Source organism: Sceloporus occidentalis, unplaced genomic scaffold (genome assembly GCF_023333645.1).
Source record: "Sceloporus occidentalis isolate IW3139 unplaced genomic scaffold, rSceOcc1.0.p SCAF_2, whole genome shotgun sequence".
NCBI classification, from domain to species: Eukaryota; Metazoa; Chordata; class Lepidosauria; order Squamata; family Phrynosomatidae; genus Sceloporus; species Sceloporus occidentalis.
In genome coordinates this window covers 139,467,751-139,481,895 of record NW_028316982.1, presented here as the reverse complement: position 1 = coordinate 139,481,895, position 14,145 = coordinate 139,467,751, and positions in this window count along the sequence as shown.

The window sequence follows — 14,145 nt, the reverse complement described above, 5'->3', positions numbered from 1 at the left end:
ATGTGTGTAGTTGCATGTCCATGCACATAAGCATACATACACAGAGAGAAACACATATATACACACAGAGTGAAGCCAGGTAACAGCTGAATTCTCTTAGTGCAGTTCTATAAAACACTGGAGATAAACAGCACAATGTCTTAAATACCCCAAAGGCACTTTATTTTGGAAGCTAAGCAAGGTCAGCTCTGGTTAGCACTTGGATGGGAACTCAAAAGTTCCAGTGGGTAACATGTACTACAGGCCTTTGAAGTTAGGAGCCTCAGGAAATGATCTTCTCCTACCTCATTTCTAAAAATGATAGACAGTCTGGGTGAGAAATATGCCTTTCAAAAATTTATGACACTATTTCCTTCTCTTCTAAGCTCAAAAAAAACGAGGTGAATGGGCAGTTCCAGCATCTTTCTGGTAACTCTTTTAGTGTTGACATTCAAGATAAAATCTGAATGGTTGCTTTAGAAATGCAAGCAGGTAAATAAACAAGGAATTCAGGCATCTTACATTTCCCTGGAAATGATCAATGTTCCGATGGCTAAGCCTCCAAAGGGATAACAAGTCCTCACCTTTAGTCATGCAAATTTGTGTCCTAATTATTGACAACTAATGGAAGAATTGTGTTCCCTACATTTCTTGACGTAAGGTTTGGAACCCTCGTCCATCTTCACCAAACAGATGAGGAAACAAACATTAGGCCCAGAATGCTTCAGACTGTAGGTGAGTGGTTCATATTCTGAAATATTCCTTTGTACAAAATGAACCAAATAAAGAATAAAGGATAAAGTACAATAATGTTCCTTGCAGATAGAAAACTAGATGTAAAAAAGAAGTGGGTCTGACCTTGTCTTCTCCCAAGTAGTGGGTCATCCTGACCTTCGTGGATGGACTTTTTTTCTATACTTGAAAAGAAGAGGTGGCTACCTGAAGTTAAAAACAGATGCACAACATAAACCAAATAAAGCCCTGCATGATACGGAACAAGACACTAAATGTGTTTATTTGAAAGCAATGCTTACAGCTCTATAATGAAGAAAGTGCAGAGGGAATAGTTCTTTTCATACCAGCTGTTTCCCCTCAGCAATCTCTTTCCTAGTTGATGTTCTCTACATCAGTTAATGCATAAGACACACAAACCTGCCTATAAACCCACATACATGGATGTCCTGCAAGAGTATTCTTCTCCCCTGCCCATTCTTTCCTCCAGAAGCTCTAAAGATCCCCTTCATTCCACCTTGCAACTTAAAGCACACTGCTAGACTAATGCTGGATGCCACTGCACTGTACATGATCCATTCTTATAGTAGTGTCAATAGGGTTGGTGTCACACCAGTGTGATAACTCATGATGTCACCTCCCAGTCATCTTGCAGCTTTAGTGCATGAGGACCACCGACAGAGGTAGGGAATACAGCCTTGGTTTCCTCCCCCACCTGCAGAGCAAAAGCAAGGGTAGGAAGAAGCCCTGACTGAGCCCCCAGGGATACCTCCTGCCCTGCAAAAAGGGGCAGGGAGGTTTCAGAAGAGGAGGAAGAAGAAGAGGACCCAACTGGTGACCTTGCAGCAACTCTGAACCTCCCCACCTACCTCCTCGTGCCCACCTTCCCACCCCTCACCCCTGCCCAGCTGCCTGGCATACCACTGCCCACCTTACCCTCCCTTCCCCCCGATGCTCTGTCCTGGACTTTCTTCTGGGGAAGGGCAAGAGTCCATGGCCATCACTACTAGTGGTGGTGCCTCCTTTCCTGGCACAGCCAGCAGTCCTGTCAAACCCAGAAGGGACCCCCCAGGCGGTAACAGCATCCCATCCCCACCAACAGCCACAGCAGAGAGATTGCAGAGGTACTCTGGGGGTGGGGTGGGGCATGGGGAATCACAGCATCTTGAAATGGACACGGAGTAAACCACCCCATAAGATGTCACCCCACTTATGATCATGTCACTCGGTAGGTAGCAGATAGATAGATAGATAGATAGATAGATAGATAGATAGATAGATAGCAAATATGGTGGTTTCTCGACTTGGAACTTTATCGCAAGGGCCCTAGAACAGGCCCGTCACGTTCCATAAAGGGAGCATGATGAGAATGGGATGGGGCTAAGAATGGATCTTACCACACAGGGGAACGCTACCACTGCCACCGGATATTCCCATCACGTCTACATCCGTTCCAGAGGGCACGATTTTTGAGAAGTGTTCTCAAAAAACGCACCTTCTGGAATGGATGTAGAATGTGATGGGAACGTCCGGTGGCAGCGGTGGAGTTCCCCTGTGTGGTAAGATCCGTTCTTAGCCCCATCCAGTTCCTGTCACGCTCCCTTTATGGAACGTGATGGGCCCGTTCTAGGGCCCATGCGATAAAGCGCTTGGATTAAAACATATTCCATGAAATTCTGCACAGTTTATTATCTATTCAGTTTTCCGAAATATAATTTCTCCTGACATTTGCTAACCAGTTTTTGGGGGTGGTTTATTCTGCTTTGCATAGGTTGGATTATTATTTTTCTTTAAAGTGGAGAATACTTTCTAAAGGAAATGTTCCATACCTGAAATCAAATGCTTATGATCCTAGGACACTTCTAGTATCTGCTGTTTGAGGTTATAACTACATTATTGATTGGGATCATGCATAATTACTGACCACCATGTGGTCTTACACTCCCAAGAGCCAAATGAAAAGGGACAGGAGACAGCAGGAGAAAGACAATAGTTGTACTCATACTAAAAATTGCACAGTGTCAGAAAAGCGAAAAGTACAACTATCTTTTCTGCCTCTAATAATGCTGACTGCAGTTCAGCTACACTTTGTTTGTTCCAGGATGCACTGATGAAATCATCAACTGTGGTTCATGCAAGTTTAATCTGTAAGACTTTTTGGCACCTCTCCCCATCCTAAATTCATAACCGGTAAAGATGCAGGCCTTCAGTTGTCTTGCTGTCATCAATGTAAGTGTGGGACTAAGTAACTGTTGGCTGCTGGTTGCATAGAGGAATTCTTTTATGAAAGTGGTTGTACTTTTTTATCTATGGTGTAACTTCCATATTTGGTTAATGTTTGGAATAGATAATGGAAGTTTGCAAATGTAACCACTTAGTGTGCAGCTGGGCATTCTTGGATGATATGTAGCTATTCATCAGAGGTTATTTTTTTAGTGTTCCATTGTCTACACTGGGAATGAAGAAACAATCACAGTGTGCACACTCTGTTGTAAGATAAGCAAGCACATTCACAGATCCACCACCGGGTGTACAAAGTTGATATTAAGCAAAAGAGTGGTGTAGTGTGATCATCACTTTACTATGTGTGTCTAGATCTCCCTGGTCTATTCCTGCTTTTTCTCCAAGTATACTTTCTCATTAACTGAATTTGTATAATGTACTGGTTTGTTTATTTATTTTATCCCACCTTTTCCCCAAGTTTGGACCCAAAGCGGCTCACAACACACACACACGCACACAGACACACACACTTTAAAACATACAAAATTTAAAATATACAATATTATTAAGCATTGGACTCTGAAAACTATGGTTCGAATCCCTGCTTGGCCATAGAAACCCAATGAGTGACCACACCCTCTCAGCCTCAGAGGAAGGTAAAGGGAACCTCTCTCTGAATAAATCTTACCAAGGAAACCACAGAGTTACCATAAAGTGGAAGTGACTTGAAAGCATGCATACACACACACAACCAGCAACTAGACACAAATGCATACACTCAGAACAACGAGAGGCGATTTTGGTCTGCCACTATTATTCTGCAATGTGCGCTTGATGATCTACTGCAAAGTAATTAGACATCTAACAGAAGTTTCTGACTGTGATCTAGCTTTTGGCCATTTCTGGTTTAAACTACTTAATTTCATAGATTTCCCACTATAAACCAGCAATACATTAACAAGCATTTCTTTAAGCACTCATTTCAGATGGTGTTACAAATTTGTATCACCTTTCAAAAATCAAAGTCAGTTTACTGAAAAAGGAAGTTGGCATCAAATCATAAATACCAGTGGCCTTTTACACAAATGTGTGCACACCTTCAGGTCACCTGTTGGCTTATGGCAACCCAAAGAATTTCTCGTTCTAATAAATTATCCTTGAAATTAGTGTGCAAATCAGCTTTGAAGATATTTTGAAGATATTGAAAGTACAAATATATTGCATTTCAAACTTTTGTAGAGACAGTCCACTTCAGCATCTGGTCAAATGGTCTGTTTAGAAAACCCAATCTGAAGATAAAATTAGACTTTAAGGTGTTGTAAAGCCCTGTGACTTGTGCTGCAATAGACTAACATTACAAGAACAAATAAAGAAGCATTTGTTGTAACAGATTAACATGACAGGGTAAAAGACAATTGAACATTTCTACTAACCTTCCTCTGCTTTGGTGTGCTCTACTACAGCCTACTCCTCATTCACAATGGCGAATTGTGAGATCCATTACTGTCCTATGTTACTGTAGTAGAAAATACTGAGAATCCTCTTCAACATAAACAGACACTATTTATTTGTTGTATATTCTGCATTTTCCAGTCACCACAATGTGGTATATATGACAAGAAAGAAAAACTGAAGAGAGGTTGAGAGGCCAAGGTCATCTGAGCATTTTATAACTCAGTGGGGAACATGAACATTAAACTCCTGAGGCCCATTCCAAAACTTTACTCCCACACTGTCTGTTATGGCATCTATGGCTCTTGATCAGAAAAAAAAGCATCCCTCAAATGAACAAAGTGTGAAAGCCATTACGAAATAGCAGTATTAGCAATCAGTGCTCGTGTCTAGCAACCAGGACTAGTGTCTTGTATCTAGTGGTTGATCTAGTGTTAGCCACTGTTTGTTTGTTTGTTTGTTTCATTTATATCCTATTTTTCTCCCCGGAGGGATCCAAAGCAGCTCACAGATAAAACCTTTAAAATTATTATAAAATTCAAACAATTAAAACATCTATATATATATCACTTAAAATATATAGAATAAAATATAATATAAAATCACATAAAATATAGTTAAGTTAAAAACAGACTAAAAACTCACCAGTTCCAGATATTAGGGTGGTGGTAGTGGTGGTGGTGGTGGTGGTGGTGGTGGTGTGTGTGTGTGTGTGTATTTTCTATGAAACATCAGATATTGATAGATGTCAGCCACAGATTCAAAATATTGACAGGTGCAAAGAATATACAGGTTGGGTCTCTCTTATCTGGAATCCAAAATGCAATATTCCAAAATATAAAATTGTTCACATGAATGGATGAAGATTTGACACCTTTGATTTCTGATGGTTCAAGGTACACAAGCTTTATTTCATTCACAGAACTACTAAAAGTATTGCATTAAAAATTATCTTCAGGCTATGTGTATAAGGTATACAGTGATTTCCCAAAGTGAGTGGTATGCCCCCCAGGGAACAGTAGAAAGATCCAGTAGGATGGTGAGGGAAAAAAGGGGGGTTATCTAAACATGCCCCTTAGCCGCCTGGAACCCGCTGCAAAGGGGCCGTCTGTTTTGCTCCAAACAAAACCTTTAGTTCACAAAATCATCTCACAACACTAGCTAAGCAGGTAGCAGACAGATAAGATATGAAGACAATGGAGTTAACAAAGCTGTTGAATCTATTGTGCCTTGCCTTAAAACAGTGCTTTGGCATTTATCAAAATGTTCTTATTGAGGTCAACACTGATAAGCAGTCATGTACTTGAACTTGAACTTAATCTACAAAACACCAGCAAGAGCCCCTTCCCACATGTGGTGGAAATGCCCCATGCCCTTACTGCAAGGAGCTGAAGACCAAAACAATTGTCTTGGAAGGATGTGTGTGATAGTTATCCATCCATGAAATGACCTTTTTTTTTTTTTACAGTGCCTTCAGCCCTGCTAATCTGTAGGTTTCTTCAGATGGACTTCCCTACAGTTATGTTCTTATTTTCTAACTGTATTCTAATGCAATCTTGGGTGAAATCAAGCAGTCCATCATAAACATTGCCATTTCCAAAGGCTTTTAGACTGTATCATTCTACTCCATCTGATAATACTGCTATGTATAGTAATAGCAAGTACATTTCTATACTGCTTATAAGTGCACTTAAGCACTCCCTAGGCAGTTTACAATACATAAGCCAATTGCTCCCCAAAAGCTGGGTAGTCATTTCAATGATCTATGGAAGGATGCCAGGCTGAGTCGACCTTGAGCCCCTGGCTGGTATTGAACTCACAACCTTGTGGTTTGTGAGTGAGTGGCTACATTATTTAACCACTGTGCCACCAGTGCTCCTATGTATTTCACTGCTATAAACAGGTAAAACTCCAAGCCATAGTGTCCAGACCTACAGCACTCTTTTTTTGAAAGCTCTGAAATTAAGGGAATTGTAGACCCAAACATCTGGTGCCAGAAACTATTGTGACCTGTCTCAGCAGAAACAGGAATAATCAGGAGTGGTATCTTGTCCAAAATATGCTAGATTATCTCCTTGCAGGTAGGATATAATTATATCTCACAAGAGAGAAGGACAGCTTAGTCTGATTTTAAAAAGTGGTTTTTAATCGACTGGGAAACTAGCTTTTTAAAACAGCAGCAACAACAACAATCTGTCCTGCATAAATAATTGGACTGCTGTAGTTTCAAGGCAATAACAGTGACTTTCCAAAGCCAGTGCAATTAGTGATTTGAAATATAACAAAGATGTGGCAGTAGAAAGAGCTCATTCTACACCCTTATTAGCTACTAGTGGTCTTTAGTATTGTGGGCACCAAGATGGTATGTGCCACGCAAATTTATGACATTCAACCAGGGAAAACATCATTTTTGCCATCTCTTCCCTCCATGGGGGCTGCAAAAGAAACAAAACTGGCAGGTTACCAGTTTACTGCTAGTAAACTGCTTTCCCCTTACTAGATTACCATTTGGATGGATCTGATTCAGGACCCTATCACAATTTTTGTGACCATCACCAAATGAATCATCACCCTATCAACAGTTTCAAGATGATTATTCAAAGGAAGCAAATTCTATCATTTGATAAGCTCTTAAGTTTTAAAAATGGTGCTCTACTCTATTACTTAACCGTAACCATTCCACACCAACATATTTCTTTTAAATTGTTGTTTTTACTTAGCAAATACAGTTTAATGGGAGCCTATCATGCTATATTATTTCCTTCCTCTTCCTTTCTTCCTTCCTTTCTTCCTTCCTTTCTTCCTTCCTTCCTTCCTTGCTTGCTTGCTTCCACTTGTAACACAATTATCCACTGTCCTAGAAAATGTATAACAAACAGGATTGGAATGGAAAGGCCTTTTATCCATCATTTCTGAATTTTGCAGCAGAATTAGTCTCCTGGGTATTGCACAAGAAGAATACTGTAAAGATTAATGGTGTCTTTAAAATGCCAGCAAAATAAGTATTATCATCCCTATTTTATCATAGATAGAATAGCTTGTGTAAAGGGAAGACTTGACTTCATCTGAGGGAGATAATCTAAAGAGACAAAGTCTCGGAGTATCAAAGATCAAGAGCAAAAAAGGCCAAACTGAAGCACATGAGAGTCCCTTTGATTTTGATATGTGAGATATAAGTATAGGCTTAACTCTTCTTTTGGGATCAATACTGCTTAAAAGTGCTTCAGTTTGGCCAGATCTTGTTTGACATTTTAAAATAATGTTTGAAGATTTTCTTTAAAAAACAAAAAAACAAACTTACATTTTCAAGCCAAACTTTTATGAATTCTGTTAGCGGATGTAGGGCCCAATGTAGATATTCTTAGTCATATACCCGAACTCTTTTTAAATCTGTTGCACTTCTATTAGATACAATTTACTTTTCTCATTGGTTTCGATAGGACTGATATGAATTTGTTCCTGCAGATGTAATTTGGAACTGCTTCATGTTAAGTCCAGATGAAGCAAATGAAAGTGTAGGTTTATGTATGTATGGAAAAGTGTATTGAAACCTTTCCCCCTCTTTCTTCATAATGTGTCATCTGGACTCTTTTTCCTATCCCCCCTTTCTTTTTGTTTTTACATAACACATATATCACATGATTCAATAACTTGGAAGTTTTTTTGCAGCCAGTTATTTGTGTGTAAATGCATCAGCAACATACTTATAATGATTTCATTTTCCTTCGCCTGGTTTCTAATGAACTTGATTTTGCATTTCAATGCTATTTTTATTATTGTTTTGATTTACAATTCTATTTCAAGGAGGTTGTTTATGTCATTTGCCTGAGGTTGCTTTTGATATGGCTCTTCCCACTCATCCATTCCACACCCCCAATGGATTGTTTGATTTCTTTCATGGTGGGCTTTATTCCCTTTGTAACATTGTGACATTGAGCCATGCAAAAGGAAGATTGACATTGGGTACATTTTAAAATCGTTTGAAGTTGAGACAATTCAAAGAAGCAATATTTTAGATGTTCTGTTGAGTCACTTTTCAAAAAAAAAAAAAAAAGTGCCTGAAGGGGCTTTTAAAAAGTCACAACAGATTTGAGTTTCATTTTTCAAAAGTATTTTATTAACCCTTTCCTTGTCCATGAATCCTGAAGGATTCGGAATTCTAACTATATCAAGTATTGCTTGGCCAATGCTAGGCAGTTCCTGGGCCTCATTTCCCCCTTTGCAGGAAGAGGCACGACTCAGGACATTTTGCTGCCAAAGGACAAGATTATATACTTTCCTCCATTCCAAAGAATGGCAGTTGAGAGAATTGTCAACTGAATGCTGCGAAAGGAATAGTATCCTCCACAATACCTAAGAACAGTAGTGCAGATACTGACCTTAGTAGGAGAGACGGTGCCAGTCAGACTCTCACATGGATCTGTGGGATCACACACCCGTGTATAGCTGTAAAGAAGAATACTGCTTCTCCCAGCTGCCTCAGTCTGCCTAGTGGCAGGGCTGTCTCCAAGCAGGACCAGAATAGTAGCCTCCGTTTTTACAGTTGCTTCTAGGCTTCCAGCTGCACCTTCCATTAATGCAAATGGATTTGAACATTGTCCAAATGCTTCCCATATAATTAGTGATATATAAATAATCCAGCCTATATGGCTTGGGTCCAAGCTACTTGAAAGACCATGGCTAGCATCCTGTCTTTGACATGCCTGCAGAAGAAGGAGCAACAATGGCCATTAACAACCACCACCACCAATCTGATAGCAGGTTGATAGTATAGGTCCTTTTGTTGGAATAATTTCTGGTTTTCCCAAGAAAGAGCCATACTTTTGGCTTCTTCCCTTGTCATTCAGTCATTTAAACATTAACTCAGTCACATAGAAGCTGAGATAAGGCATCTCAGAAAAGTCAAATGGTATAATTACATCCAAAGTGATTGGTGTCTCATTCGAAGATGAATTGTTAGCCAAATAGGCAATTACTCAAACCACCTTAGCTACCTTGGGATAAGAGGCAAGTGTTACCTAAAGCAGTATCATGAAGGAACTAAGGTCTTGTCTACATTGGAGAAAAATGCCAAACTCACCCTGAAGCCAGTACAGGAAGTTCCCACAATGTATGTGGTCTCTTCCAACTCTATAATTCTACGATTCTATGATTCTATGGCTACTTCTAGGGAGATATTACTTTTTTATATTTATTATTTTAATTTTCTTGCCTCTTAACCTGGCAGCTTTGAAATAAGCAAAGTCAGGGAACAACTTGATGTTTCCCAGAAACTCCAGAGTGACATCAGATTATTTTGGCACATGGACTGATGGATTGCGCATGCCATCCTCCTTCAACACACTGAGCAATGTAGGGAAAGGGGATGACCTGTCTTCAGAACTGCTGCCAAAATGGCCACATGGACAGACACTCTGTGTGTAAAGCCTGCTCAGCACAGTGCTGCTTCTGTTGAGGACAGAAATGGCTGACTAGAGATGTGACCAACAAGGTGGGGGATGATCTACCCTTTCCTCACTAATTGCACTGGTGCCCCTTTCTGGCATCTGCAGAAACAGCAGGACACTGGGCAAGCTTTACACAGAGCAACTACCTTCAGGGAAGTGGTGGCAATGACTCTGAAAACAGGCCGCTGCTGCCAAGCTTCTTCCTGTGAGAGTCTGGCTCTCGACATCACTTCTGCTGAGGTCAGAATGGGGCACTTGCGTGATCAATGAAGGCAGGATAAAGCAACCTCCTCCTTGTTGAGCACATGGCAGGGTGCTCTGTTCTGACTTCAGTAGAAGTGACAGTGCCAGCCAGGCTCTTGCAGGGAACTGCTTGGCTGAGAGAAGCTACAGTGATGGCAGCAGCACTGAGGAAAAGGGGATGGGCCAACCAGGCTGATGCACTCTTGGCCCAGCTGGCCCATGTGCACAATGACACAGCATCACATCAGATGCATGTAGCATCATGGCCTGTCTGAGTCCAGTTTGTGGCATAATGCTTTGGACTGGCTCCAGATTACTCATGGTATAGATGCACCCTAAGACACTGAAGTAAAGAAGAAAGTCAGCCAATATATGGTAGGCCAGACTTGTCCCTCCCTTGTCATTACGTTCTGTCTTAAAGAGAGGAGGTGCAGCTTCCCTTGGTCCCCGGGCTGATAAATGAGACCATAATGAGATTTCCTTCAGCTCTCTAGTCCCAAGGCCACTATCAATAGCAATGAAGTATTCTGTCTGGCAGGGAGAGGGTGAAGAACAAAAGTTTATTGCAGCCTCTGTTTTTCTGAATGATGAATGATGCTGGACTGATATTCCTCTTGCTATGATGCTCTTCCTGGGAGGCAAAGAGTGGTCTTAAGTCCCCTGGTGGATGGATAGGGCTAAAACATATAGGTCTCAAGTCCCAGGGTACATGACTGCTGTTCTTTCTTAATATATTTTTTCTAACTCCTGAATTTTAAAAATGCTTAACTGCTTCTCATCAAACCATTAAAGAATCTTCACATCACTCAAGCAAATAAGACACAGCAGCTCATTTCCTGGTGATTATAATTCAATTTGGCTGGTATTAACATGCACAGGGCCAAGTGACCTTTGTTCAGATAAAACTGTGTAATTCATTCAGAAAAACACAATATGTAAAGCAGCCCTTGTCTCTTGGGTTAGTATTGGGATATACACACTTGGTATACTGAATTGGGTAAGGAAAAAAGGAAGGAAACACTGAGTACCTTATCACACACATTCCCCCCCCCCCCCCCCCGTTATGGGCATGGGACCACTTGGGGCCGTGCAAGGTTGGGAAAAAATGCATTTTACAGCACACAAAGTGTCCTCAAAATGGCCCCATTCCGTTGCCTGGCGCCAAGCTGTTCCCATCCAGTGCTGAGACACGCCATTTTGCTCAGCTGGAAGACTTCCGTTCAAGTAAAAGGACGAGCCTCACAACCGAATGGGAACTGCTTGGTGTCCCCTTCCTGTGACCATAACGGGGGGGGGGGGGCGGGGGATGTTGCAAACTGCATTTAAGCAAGTCTTGTCCATCATATTCCATATATCTATTTCCAAGGATTTAAGATCAGCTGCATACAGGTGGAAACAATTGTCCCAGTTTGCCATCTCGTTTGCAGGTGGACATTTTGAGGCCTGCAATCTGATCTCTGGTTTTTCTGGGGGAGGGGGAGGGGTGATCTGATATTCATTCATTCATTCATTCATTCATTTAATTTTTTTTTTTAAAGTTAATGTATTTCGTAGTGTGCAACTGCAACAGAGTTCTGACTGCTACCACCACCTTCTCTTTCAGCTCTGGGAAGAATGGTAGTGTGTCCACCCTGACAGAACCATGATACCAAAGACAAAGCCCCTTCCCATAGGCAGTCTTACAAGTAAGGATGGTGATGGCCAGAGAAAGAAAATAAATAAACTATGAAATGCAGGTGGAATGCAATTGTGTACACATTAAAGACATTTTATATTGCGTCATAGGAAGTGGGCATATACATTCACTTTTTAATCACAAATTTCTGCAGATTCTCAAAAGAGATATTAGGCCAGCTATTAGGAGGTAAATTGTTTGTTCAGACAGCTTCATTGGTTAACAGTTTGTGGGCACAATGCAAAGTCTTGGTTATGACCTATGAAACTCTATACAACATTGGGGTGGATATTTGAAAGATTGCATTTGTTCAAACACATCTTCCTGAGCTTTGAAATCTTTGAGATCTTGGAAACAGGAACCAAATTTTTGATGGAAAATATATTCAGCAGCTACCATCACTCCTTGTAGGACTCAAGTTCCGCACACTCTAACCTACAATACACATAAGTCTCTATGTGCCAGGTCTCCACATTCTCAGAGAATTGTTACAGATTATTCAATATTTATGCTGGGATAAATCTCAATGTGTCTGCTGCCACTAAATGGGCAAAATTGTCTGCTTTCTGTGTGTGAGATAGCTTTAAAGTTTGCACAGAAAGGAAAGCATAGTCATTCCCAGACAATGTATCCAGGACCCTAAGACCTGTCAATACTATGTCATTGCCCAGTCTAGCATGAGGTCTGCATGCAAAACTCTGGTACAGCTCCCCATGCCCCACTTCCAGGAGTCATGGTTTTGCTGTGACAGCTCCTCCAACCAATGACATCTTCTACTGAGATCTTTTGGGGCTCAGTGGAGGATGTCATCAATCTGGATCATATGGATCATAGCCAGAGACTTTCTGAACTCCAGGACTCTCAACCAGTTACTGGTGTGTAGCTGAATCCTGGGAGGGCCTTTGGTTGCTACAGAGGATGGAAGAGAATACCAGCTTCCACAACCACAAAAAGACTTGCATAGGTGTAAGGTGGACTTACATTTACATACATTGCCTACAGAATGATGACTTATATTTAGTATGGATATAACAAATAACTATCAGTGGCTGCTTCCAGTTTGGAATGCCTGAACAAGGAGGTGTAGGCATCACTCTCTGTGATGGCCATCCATCAGCAGTAAAATCTTCTCAAGCAAGCCACTGAGAATTAATCTGGTACTTGGGGAATACATGTAAGTGAGATGGTGTAGTTGTCCCCTTTATTGATGTGTTGCTTCTCATTTGTTTAATGCTTATTTTTAACCATACTTTTTATACTTTTATTTTATTCTTCACTGCCTTCAGTGCCAAAGGTAGGGTAGAAATTGAATAAATGCACACATAGATATATGCAATGTCCAAAGAAAAGGTATGTAGTCCTCAGTGAGTGCTTTGGATTGCCATTCCTCTTTGATTTTACTCTGCTGTTTTCAACACACAGTGTTACACATTTTCTTGAGCAAATGCCAAATTCATTGTGCTGAGACTATGAAATCCATATTGCTTGAGTCTCTTTTAAAGTGGGACTTAGTGTTGGTGGCATTAGCTAATATTGTTAATAACTCAAACTGAAGTGCCTAGATTTGAATCATAGTGATGCTTTTGTTATCTATAAGCATCCTGAGGTGGGGGAGAGACAATGATGGTGTTCATAAGACGTCAGGGAAAGCCAACTTGTCACTTTACATTCTTCACAAAGGGGTCTTGGCCACAAGAGGAACAGCTGTAATATGGGAAAGGGAATCCTGATTCCTCGAGGGTGAATCGTATTATCTTTATTCGAAATGGCACCAGGAATTGTCATTAGTTTCCTTGTCAGGTCAAGAACTATGTGAGCATTCCAGAATCTCAGCCATTCTGACTTCATGGCATAGTGGTGGAAAAAAATAGGAAGGCCTCCTCTTCTGGCAGTCATGCAGAGACTCCGCAGGCGAACTTCTGGAATCACTCCAGTCATTACACACTTGGAAAGGGCTTTCCACAAAGGTATTTTGTGCATGAATAGTCAGGAGGAATAGGTTTCAGGACCAACTGGTGTGTAGCTAATTTTAAAAAGTCAGTTTACCATAACAATTATTTTATGGGCTGAGGAGCAGATCTCATTAAAGTGGGAAGGGAATCGTAAATTAGGAGAGAGGCAAACACATTAATATGTTGAATGCAACCTCCTTCTAACAGGAATGTTATAAATGGCAACAAGCAAACACATTCATCTTACTTTTCCAGGCACCCCTCCCCCATTATTAAAATTAATGATTAATGCATATTTGAGTATGGTTTTCAGTTTGTAGTTCTTTTTAAGAGGTCATGTAACAATTACTAAGAAACTGTACCACATTTACTGATTTCCTTAAAGACCTTGAATAGCAGTGCTATTTATATGTCTATATTTTGTTGTTCAACCCCTGAACAA